Source organism: Ambystoma mexicanum, chromosome 2p (genome assembly GCF_040938575.1).
Source record: "Ambystoma mexicanum isolate Mex_15411 chromosome 2p, UKY_AmexF1_1, whole genome shotgun sequence".
Taxonomy (NCBI): Eukaryota; Metazoa; Chordata; class Amphibia; order Caudata; family Ambystomatidae; genus Ambystoma; species Ambystoma mexicanum.
Genome location: NC_090923.1, coordinates 655,387,743 through 655,399,384, shown reverse-complemented (window position 1 = coordinate 655,399,384; position 11,642 = coordinate 655,387,743).

The window sequence follows — 11,642 nt, the reverse complement described above, 5'->3', positions numbered from 1 at the left end:
GGTGTCCCCTAGAGAAATCATGGCTAGGGCGCATTCGCCTGTACTCGATTAAAATGAATGTCCTACCAAGACTCTCTACCTCTTTAGCAGTCTCCCGGTTGAGATACCTGGGGCATCTCTCCAGGACATCCTGTAGAAGATTGTTACATTCATCTGGGTTGGGGGGGCACCATAGGGTCACCAGGAAATTCCTGTACTGGGGCCATAGGAGGCCTGGGGGTCCCGAATGTACAACTGTACCTCATGGCAGCCCAGCTGGCAGATGTGAGGAAGTGGGGCAATGCTTTTATGGGTTCAGGATGGCCATTCCTGGAACAAGCCCCCTCCAGCTTCCCTTTGGCTTTCCTACTGTTCCTGGGGAGAGGCTGCCGCTCTCAGCACGGCCCCCTGCTGGACTCCTCATTGGCAACTCTGTCCTATTGGGACACAAACCTCTGACTATAGTACTAAACTGGACCTAGTTTCCCTCTCCCCAGTGCTGGGGAACCCGGACTTCACCCCAGGACTGGACCGAAAGGCGTTCCACTGCTGATTTGGAGATAGACCGGTCCAGCTCAGGGACTGCTCTACACAGGGCCTCCCATGCTCCTTCGAAGATTTTAAAGGGATGTTCTCCTTACCAGAAACTGAGTGATTGAGCTACTACCAGCGGCTCACGTCCAGAGAACTGTCGGCGGGGTTCTAGGCAGCCCACAGTCGTAGTACTGCACTTCAGTGACCCGTCAATTAGGTGCAACACCTCAAGCATTTACAAGCCCTTGGACGGATGTGATCCTGGGGGAAAAATTGCCATATATGACAGTGTGGGAAAGGGGCCTCCAAATGGACATCCCCAGCGATTCATGTTTTCCGCATTTGGGAGAGAGCGCAGAAAAGTTTCCCAATTAAAGAAAATGCATACAAAATCCTGCTCTGCTGGTATCTCCCTCCTCAGCACCGTCACAAAATCTCCCCAGGCTGTTCACATCTATGCTGGAGGGGATGCGGCAAGACGGGCACAGAGATACACATGTGGTGGTCTTGCCTCAATCCCCAATTCTACTGGAAAGAAATCCTGTGAAGGATTAGGGGAATCTCAGGATTGCAGATTCGGCTCTGCCCACTGGCACTGATCCTGGGGGACACTGACCAAGATGGGGCATATGGCCAAAACGGAGAAAGGGCTTTCCTAACCACTCAGCTCATGGTGGCTGCATTCTTAAGCCTAGTGATGTAGTGGAAATCCCCAGAGGGACCCATACTATGCCAGTGGTGGGGCAAAGCTCTGGGAAATTTGGGCTTCTGAAAAGATAGCCACCATGAATAACACATTACCAAAGTTCTTTAGGACCTGGCACCCATGGGTCACATACATGACACCCTACCTAAACCCAACATGCTGCTCCATTTATCTTCTTTCTGAGTCCATGTGCACATGGACATTAGCACTTCGGACAGATGAGGGGGTTGATGGAGTGAGGCCCTTCATCCTAACCAGGGTCAGCAAAGAATATTCACCTCTGAACCTCTCCATAGGATGGGGGTTAGATCCACACTAGCGCCCTAGGTCCACCTTTAGTACTGGCGGACTGCGCTGTAGAGACGCTTGGTCCCCTCCTGCACTCATATCAGCAGTTTATGGCCCTTTGTTGCATTTCAACACTTAGGGCCTCATTACACGGTAGGCGGTAAGGGTTAACGTTCACCGGTAATGTTACCGGTGACCGTTAACCCTTACTGCCTTACTACGAGGTCCGTTAGCGGGTTTGTAACCAACCCGCTAAGGGACCTTGGTGCTAATTACGGCACCACAAATTTGCGGTACCGTAATTAGCACCTTCCCCATTCCCATTATGCCCTATGGGGCAAAAATGGGAATGGGGAAGGGCAATGGTGGAAGGGGGAATTACCGCCCCGCCAACCTTGGAATAGGGCGGTAATTCCCCTTTCCACCAAGGCGGTCCCGGTATTTTACCAGCAGGGACCAAGGTGCTATTAGCACCTTGGTCCACCGCCTACCGTGTAATGAGGCCCTAATTCCTTCCCCTTCTCAATTCGTCCAACCTTCGCTTCAGTTTAACCTTGCTTCACTGTTTATTTGTTATACTGATCCTCATGTATTGTATACTTTTGTAAAACAATAAATACAGTTCTAAAAAAACATATCATCCCATACTGTAATCAAGGCTGTCAGTGTGACATGGTTGGGGCGGAATCCAGATTGATATTTGTGAAGCATAGAGTAATGCTCCACTGTTGACTAGTGGTTTTTTGTTTCAGGATCTTTGACAGCCATGGATGACCAGAAACCTGGCGGTAATTACTCACAGAAGGGTTCACAGATATCTCATTTATTAATGGACGAATACATGAATGCTTCAAGGAATATGAAACTATTCCCTTAGACAAAATTTACAAATAAAAGCTGTGCTGTGGTTGATTGAAGTAGACACAACATTGGTAGCTGACATCACTGGCAGTCCATCCTCATGATAAATAGTAGGCTGATGTTTCTTTAGGAATGGCAAAGTGGTGGATGTATAAACTAAAGAAATAACTGAATAGTGGAGTGGGGTAGAATTGGATTGACCAGTAGAGATGGTGAGATTCCTAGTGGACATATGATTAACTTCTTAGTTGCAACAGTGGCATAGATATCTGAAATGTTGTTCAGAAAGAAGCTATTTAATGACCCGCCATGCTTGAAGGATTTACCATTGGAGGAGGACCAAGCAAGCGTTTTAAAGATATTGTTCATCTGAAAGAGTAAATGTTAATATAAAGTGAGGTTTTGTGCATATTGTTCTAGGAAATTCAAAGGATTATACAGTGTGATGAATCCCAGGGTATCGTCACCGGACTATGAAGAGCATAGCCGACCCAAGTGAGAACAAGGGTAGAAATACTGAGACGAGGAAGATCAGGGAGGAGTTGAAAGATATACTGCTGACAACCACTGTGACGAGGGAGAAGCCCAGAGACATGAGGATCAACTTTGAGAACTACAGGACACAGTCTAGTGGTTACTGGCTTCTGATTGGTCCAACTAGAGTAGAAATAGAGGAGGGAACCCAGGAAGTGTTGTCAAGCCCTCCCTGGAGGTGCAAGGAGCAGGTAAGTTATGCTACAGGAGAAGTGGCTGTGGACCAGAGGCCCGACAAAGTGCTAAGGACTGGCAGAACCCCAGGAGAATCCCTCTTTAAAGGACTTAACAAAGAGTCTAGCCCTGCCTGGAGGAACCAGAGGTCGGACCTTCCTTGGAGGATCCGGGAGCTGGAGGAAGCGGTCGGGTGGAAAACAGCCTCCTAAAGGGACCAGGACGCTGCCAGGGCTGCAGGAGCATCACTAGTGGGAGAAACAGGCTTCCGGAGGCGAACTGGAGAGAGAACCTAGAGCCACTACGCCTTTGAGGGAATCCGAACCGTGGAGCCGCAGCACGCCTTCCAGGGGTGAGAGAGGTCCACGCAGGCTGGAAGCCATGAAAAGAGACTACCCGCGGAACAGGGGTAAGCAGAAAACCCTCAATGTTGGACAAGAAGGTGTAAGAGTCTTGTTGGGCACAACTGCAAACCACCCACAAGCTAGGGGACAAGCAGAAACTAAAAGACAGTACCAGTAATTTTGAACAGTAATCATAAGGTCGAAGAAGCAAAGAAGACCCTGTGAGATGCATGTGGAGGACCTATATATGCCAACCTAGGGCAGAAAGGAGGTTCTGAGGACAAAAAGAAATCCCCAATCTTTGAGTGGTAACTGTCCTCAAATTCCTCAGACCAGTACTTGGAAGGAGAAAGAACCAAGTAAGTGCTGATTAATAAGTAGGAAGCAGCCCAAACCTAGTGTAACGCTCACCTGATTCTCGCAGAGGCGCCGGTCTTGACTGGGCGACTACCGTATCTTCAAAGGTGATGTGTAGCACCCGGTTGGCTCTTTGGGCTGGACCTCTGTGCACTGTATGCCTGACGTATAGAGTAAGATGTCTGCAGATAGAAAATATGGGGTTAATGAACTGGGGTTATTGGGGTGTCCCTATCTCTTTCCTCTTCTCCTCTCCTGTAGACCCCCAAAGGTTAACGCTCTCACCTTAGGTAAGTGAATGCCAAGCTCTCCATCTGCCTCGGGGCAGGGTGCTGTAGCCAGTTTCTTCACTGGATAGGTAGCACAGGCCTCTTGACTTCAGAGGACTGCTGTCCGTCGTTTACTGCACGAACTGTAAGTTTCGAGTCATTCAAATGTTTTTTTAAAGTCTTTAGTAATGATGTCTCTTGTTTTGCAGGGTTCCGGCGATGGCGGATGACGGGCTGAAGTGAGTTGAAGATGGAGCCCGTGTGATGAATAGAAGCGCCTGGAAGCACGTGAGTAAGCGCTTGTTGCCTGTTTCACGATGCGCTCTAACTGTCTTTTTATTTTGCAGGTACGAGTTCGGAGTGGCTGCAGGGTGCCGGAATACCCACTGGATTAGATGTGGAAAGGAGTAATGGCACGTGAGTATTAAAGTTCCCCAATGTCTTTAAACGCACCTTGTTTTGTCTTTCAGATGCGGATGCAGCGCCGAAGGCCTCCGGAGCGTGCGAAGAGTTGGTAAGCTTTTGTCTTTCAGATGCCGGAATGCAGTATGAAGACCTCCGGAGCGCACGAAGAGTAGGTAAGCCTTTGCCTTTCAGATGCCGGAATGCTAACCTGTTCTTTCTTGTCTTTATAGGTGTTTCTGAAGACTGGATTCAGGATGGTAAGCCTTTTTCCTTAGGCCCAGGACTGGATGCAGAAGACACGATGAGCGTCCTGCTGCAGAGGGTGCAGAATAACGCAAAGCAAGATTCATCCACCGGGTGTGGTTTAAATAGCCTCCTGTAGTGCTTAGGTGTCTCCTTCCACAGCCACGCCTAAGTAAGAAAAGAGTTCCTGGTAAGAAAAGAGTTCCTGCCTTCCAGAAGAGTTCCAGTGTTCTGAATCTAGGGAGTGGCTCCAGCCCCACCCAACAGGAAAGGTAGTTCCAAACAGAAGAGGATCAGAGGCTCAACTGGCAGGCAAGTAAGCAGCATGGTCTGCTGAAGGTAAGTCCACCCAAGCATTATGAGCCCGGCGCTTCCAGCGCTGGGACTGGGCATATTTATGAGCCTGGTGCCACTGGCGCCAGGACTGGGTCCAAAAGGTCCCAATTGGGACTGGTTGGCACTCGGAACCTGGGTTATGGATCTGCTTCCAAGGGAGTTGGGAAAACCCTGAGCTTTTGGAAGCAGAGATCATGACAGTACCCCCCCTCAAGGCCCCTCCCAAACCGGGCTTCTCCGGGGGTTTTGGCTTGTCAGGAAATGTTCGGTGAAATCTTTTGATTAGGCGAGGAGCATGGACATATTCAGCAGGTTCCCAGGATCTCTCTTGGGGGCCGTAGCCTTTCCAGTCAATTAGGTAGAATAGTTTAGATTTGGAGATCTTGGAGTCCAGAATGCTTTTGACTTCAAACTCGAGTTCTCCATCCACTAGGATAGGTTTTGGAGATTTGGTTAGTCGGGTTTGAGGTTGCACGGGTTTTAATAGAGAGACGTGGAAGACCGGATGTATCTTCATGTGCGGGGGCAAGTCCAACTTGACCGCTACTGGGTTTACTATGGTAGTGATGGAATAGGGACCAAGGTATCTTGGGTTGAATGTGCGTGGCCCTTTTAGAGATAGATATTTGGTGGATAACCAGACTTGATCCCCTACTTGATAGTGAGGGGCTTCCTTCCGATGTTGATCTGCTCCTTTCTTGTATTGTTCTTTAGCCCTTTGAAGGTGAGAAACAGCTTCCTTAAAGGCTTGGGTGATTGTAGAATGCAGGTAGTCTACTGCTGGTGTTTCAAGATCTTGGAGGGGATCCAACTCCGAGGTTCGAGGGTGACTGCCGTACAAAAGAAAAAACGGGGTTTTCCCAGTTCCCGAATGGACAGAGTTATTGTAGGCATACTCGGCTATCCAAAGGATATCTTTCCACGTTTTTTCAGTTTGTTGCAGCATGCAGCGTAAATACTGTTCCAGAGTTTGATTGGTCCTCTCGGTTTGTCCGTCGGTCTGAGGGTGGTGACTGGTCGATAGTCTCACATCAATTTGAGCCGACCGACAGCAACTTCGCCAAAAACGAGAAATAAATTGACTACCTCGATCCGAAATTAGAACCGAAGGAAAACCGTGCAGTCGGACGATGTTTTCGAGAAATTCTCGGGCCAGAGTTGCTGCTGTTGGCAAGCCTTTGAGCGGAATGAAATGCGCCATCTTGGAGAATAAGTCCACGATTACTAGAATCGTATTGTGTCCGGAGCATGGAGGTAGATCGGTGATGAAGTCCATAGAAAGCGTATGCCAAGGGCGAGGTGGGATGTCAATAGGGCGTAAGAGGCCTGCTGGTCTTTCCTTTTGACTCTTGTTTTGGGCGCATACTCCACAGGACATTATAAAGTCTCTGATATCTTTTTTCCAAGACGGCCACCAGAAGTAGCGCTTGATCTTTTCTGAGGTCTTGGCTATACCGGGATGACCTTCCATTAAAGAGTCGTGATAACAAGAGATTACTTTTTTCTGTAAATCTGTGCTGGGTAGGTATAATCGTTCTTGGAAATACAATAAGTTGTCCTTTACTGCAAAGTCCTTTCCCTGCAGATGCCAATTCTGTATGTCTGCTGGAGTTACAAGTTGCCTGGCTTTATCCTTAACTTCCTCTATGGATTCTGTGGCGATTACACCCAGAATTCTTTGTTCGGGAATGATTGGTACAGGTTTAGGGTTGACCAAGTGTTCTTCCACTCCCATCCGAGAAAGGGCATCGGCTTTACCGTTCTTTGTACCAGGTCGATAGGTAATTATGAAGTCAAACTCGGCAAAGAATAATGCCCAACGGAGTTGTCTAGAGGATTGGGCTTTTGCGGTCTTCAAATATTGCAGGTTTCGGTGATCCGTAATCACAGTAACGGTGTGTCGGGCCCCCAGCAGATAATGCCACCAAGCCTTAAAGGCAGACTTGATAGCCAGAAGTTCCTTGTCAGTAATCGTGTAATTGATTTCAGGAGGCGAGAATTTGCGGGACCAAAATGCCACGGGATGCAACTGATTGGTTACCGGGTCCTTTTGTGATAGAACTGCCCCCATGGCAAGGCTTGAAGCATCAGTTTCCACGATGTAGGGGAGTTCGGGCGAGGGTGTTTTAAGATTGGTGCAGAGATAAATTTAGTCTTCAAATCCTGGAAAGCTTGTTCCGCCTCGGTAGACCATTCAAAACGTTTGTTTTTCTTTAACAAGGCAGTGATGGGCTGGACTATTCGAGAGAATTCGGGGATAAACCTGCGGTAAAAGTTAGCGAAGCCTACCATGCTTTGCACACCTTTTACGGAGGATGGTGATGGCCATTTGAGAACTGCATCGACCTTCTTTGAATCCATACGCACTCCGCCAGGTGATAATATGAATCCCAAGAATTCAACTTCAGTCACGTTGAAAACACATTTTTCCAACTTAGCGAAAAGTTTGTGTTGACGCAATCTTTCGAGGACCATTTTCACGTGTTTCCGATGTTCAGATTCCGATGAAGAATAAACGAGGATGTCGTCAATGTAAACAACAACACATACATCTATGAGCTCTCTGAGGACATCGTTCATAAAATATTGAAAGGCGGCCGGGGCATTGCAAAGTCCGAAGGGCATGACCTGATATTCAAATAGCCCATACTTGGTGCGGAAGGCCGTCTTCCATTCATCGCCCTCTTTTACTCGTACCAAGTGGTAAGCTCCTCTAAGATCCAGCTTTGTATATATGCATGCTTTTCTGACTTGGTCCAGGAGTTCAGGGATCAAAGGTAACGGATATCTATTCTTAACGGTGATCTGGTTCAGGGAGCGATAATCGATACAAGTTCTAAGGTCTCCTTCCTTTTTTGGAACGAAGAACAAAGCTGAAGAAGCAGGGGACTTGGAAGGACGAATAAACCCATTTGCCAGGTATTGATCCAGGTATTGTCGAAGGTGAAGGTTCTCAGGCTCGGTGAGGGCATAAATTCTACTACAAGGAGGAGTAGATCCAGGTATCAGGTCTATCTGGCAGTCATAAGACCTATGAGGAGGTAGAGAGTTAGCCTGATCCTTCCGGAAAACATCTTGGTATTCTAGGTATTCGGGAGGTAACTGGGGAGTCTCTGAAGAAATTGCGGCCAGTGCAACACCAGGTGGAGGGTGACAAGTAGAGACACATTCTGGAAACTGGACCGTTCTTGCTCGCCAATCGATCAGAGGATTGTGTTTCTCTAACCAAGGTATTCCTAGAATAATCTGAAACTGAGGGGCCTTGATCACATCGAACACGATCTTCTCATGGTGTCCATCTTGGCTTACTAGCGTCACTTCTTGAGTGGTATGCGTTACTGGCCCGGAGGCTATCTCCGTACCATCCACCGTAGTAATGACGTCCTTTACAGCCTTGGGACAAAGAGTTAGATTCATCCTCAAAACCATTTCATGATCCACATAATTGCCGATGGCACCGCTGTCGACGTAAGCTTCAATTGCATGTAATCGATCCGGATTATCAGGGTTAATGAGGACCATAGGTATCACGAAATGCGAGGTCACGGAACTGGTTTTTACGCTCGGCAAGAGGACCTCTATTCTTTTGTGGGGCGAGGTCGTTTCCCTGCTCAGAGTTTGTAACTTTGGTAACTGCAGCTCCTACTGCCTTCTTGGCAGGTTTCACCGGACAGTCTCGAAGAAAGTGCCCTGAGTTTCCGCAATATAGGCATAATTGCAACTGTTTCCTCCTTTCCCGCTCCCGTTGTGTTAGAGGACCTTTCAGACCCCCTATTTGCATGGGTTCCCCGGAGTCTACTCCTTTGGAAGGAGTTTGCGGTTTGGAAAATACTCGAGCATCAAACTTGGAACGATCGGCCTTCCTGTTCTGCAGCCTGTGATCTATTTGAACGACCAAGTCTATGTAATCCGAACAGTCTTGTGGGGGATTCACTACTTGGGCTAAAACGTCTTTGAGCTCTCCACGTAGACCTCTATAAAACAGCGTAATCCTTTTGTCCTCAGGCCATTGAGTTTCCACTATTAGTCTATTGAAAGATGCAATATAAGCCAAAAGGTCTTGATTACCCTGTCGCAACGAAAGAAGCTCATTGTCCAAGGCCTGCCCCTGTGAATGTCTTGCGAACAGTTTTTCCATACTAAGCCGAAAGGCTTGAAAATCATGGAGAACCGGATCATCTTGATGAACTAGAGGGATCGACCAGTCTGCCGCATTGCCACTAAGGTACGAAAGTACAAAAGCTACTTTAGCTTGATCAGTTGGAAAGGCTGCTGGCCGGCATAAGAAGTGCAACCGGCACTGATTGATAAATACTGCAAACCTCTTTGGATCACCAGAAAATCGCTCGGGCGGGGCCAGAGGGACATTCCCAGGTAGGTTGATCTGCACTGGATTCATAGAGGATGTTGAAGGAAGATTTGCCCCTGATGCGGGTAACGGGGTCTGTCCGGCTTGTGACTGTAGCACTTGTCTAGCAAGATTGTCTGTTCTCTCCTTGGAAATAATTAGTTCCCTTCTTAGAGCATTCGTTTCCTGACGAGTTGCATGCACTTCTGCCCTTAGTTCCCCAAGTAACCGGGCTAGGGGGTCAGTATCCGAGGTTTCCATAGCGCCTGGGCGAGAGTTTTGCGGTAGGCTTTGCGTTCTGTAACGCTCACCTGATTCTCGCAGAGGCGCCGGTCTTGACTGGGCGACTACCGTATCTTCAAAGGTGATGTGTAGCACCCGGTTGGCTCTTTGGGCTGGACCTCTGTGCACTGTATGCCTGACGTATAGAGTAAGATGTCTGCAGATAGAAAATATGGGGTTAATGAACTGGGGTTATTGGGGTGTCCCTATCTCTTTCCTCTTCTCCTCTCCTGTAGACCCCCAAAGGTTAACGCTCTCACCTTAGGTAAGTGAATGCCAAGCTCTCCATCTGCCTCGGGGCAGGGTGCTGTAGCCAGTTTCTTCACTGGATAGGTAGCACAGGCCTCTTGACTTCAGAGGACTGCTGTCCGTCGTTTACTGCACGAACTGTAAGTTTCGAGTCATTCAAATGTTTTTTTAAAGTCTTTAGTAATGATGTCTCTTGTTTTGCAGGGTTCCGGCGATGGCGGATGACGGGCTGAAGTGAGTTGAAGATGGAGCCCGTGTGATGAATAGAAGCGCCTGGAAGCACGTGAGTAAGCGCTTGTTGCCTGTTTCACGATGCGCTCTAACTGTCTTTTTATTTTGCAGGTACGAGTTCGGTGCTGCAGGGTGCCGGAATACCCACTGGATTAGATGTGGAAAGGAGTAATGGCACGTGAGTATTAAAGTTCCCCAATGTCTTTAAACGCACCTTGTTTTGTCTTTCAGATGCGGATGCAGCGCCGAAGGCCTCCGGAGCGTGCGAAGAGTTGGTAAGCTTTTGTCTTTCAGATGCCGGAATGCAGTATGAAGACCTCCGGAGCGCACGAAGAGTAGGTAAGCCTTTGCCTTTCAGATGCCGGAATGCTAACCTGTTCTTTCTTGTCTTTATAGGTGTTGCTGAAGACTGGATTCAGGATGGTAAGCCTTTTTCCTTAGGCCCAGGACTGGATGCAGAAGACACGATGAGCGTCCTGCTGCAGAGGGTGCAGAATAACGCAAAGCAAGATTCATCCATCGGGTGTGGTTTAAATAGCCTCCTGTAGTGCTTAGGTGTCTCCTTCCACAGCAACGCCTAAGTAAGAAAAGAGTTCCTGGTAAGAAAAGAGTTCCTGCCTTCCAGAAGAGTTCCAGTGTTCTGAATCTAGGGAGTGGCTCCAGCCCCACCCAACAGGAAAAGTAGTTCCAAACAGAAGAGGATCAGAGGCTCAACTGGCAGGCAAGTAAGCAGCATGGTCTGCTGAAGGTAAGTCCACCCAAGCATTATGAGCCCGGCGCTTCCAGCGCTGGGACTGGGCATATTTATGAGCCTGGTGCCACTGGCGCCAGGACTGGGTCCAAAAGGTCCCAATTGGGACTGGTTGGCACTCGGAACCTGGGTTATGGATCTGCTTCCAAGGGAGTTGGGAAAACCCTGACCTTTTGGAAGCAGAGATCATGACACCTAGTCCTTGGCAGGAGAGTAAACCAAGGCTAAAGAGATGAAAACTCGCAGGAGAAAAGCGTCTCTGGGATCCGGACCTATACAAGGAATATATAATTTGGCAGTTCCATGGCTCAGTGCCTGGGTGATGGGCAAACCAGGTTGGTTGTGCAAGAGGAAGAGAAAATATTACCCATTACCAAGTTGGTGGAGAAAGAACAAATGATCCCGCGCCTGGCAGGAGAGTACATCAGGCAGGCTGGGAATGATAAGAAGCTAGTGAACTGTGTATTGTGGACAGTTTGTCCAGGAAAAGGGAGTCATTCCCCCTGGTGTGCTTGTGAGAATCCTGAGAAGCCAAGAGAGGAGAGGTGTCCACTTGGCACTGTGAACATTGTAACCGGGGGAAGGAGAGAATTGCCCTGGTGCTTGTGAAACCCCAGAGAAGCCAAGGGAGAACAGGTGTCCTCCTGGCATTGTGAATCTTGTGACAAGGGAAAGGGGGGGTGAGTGCAATTCCCCTGGTGTTGATTCTGAGAGCTCTGGAGAGGAGACACCTCTTGGCGTTGCAAATATG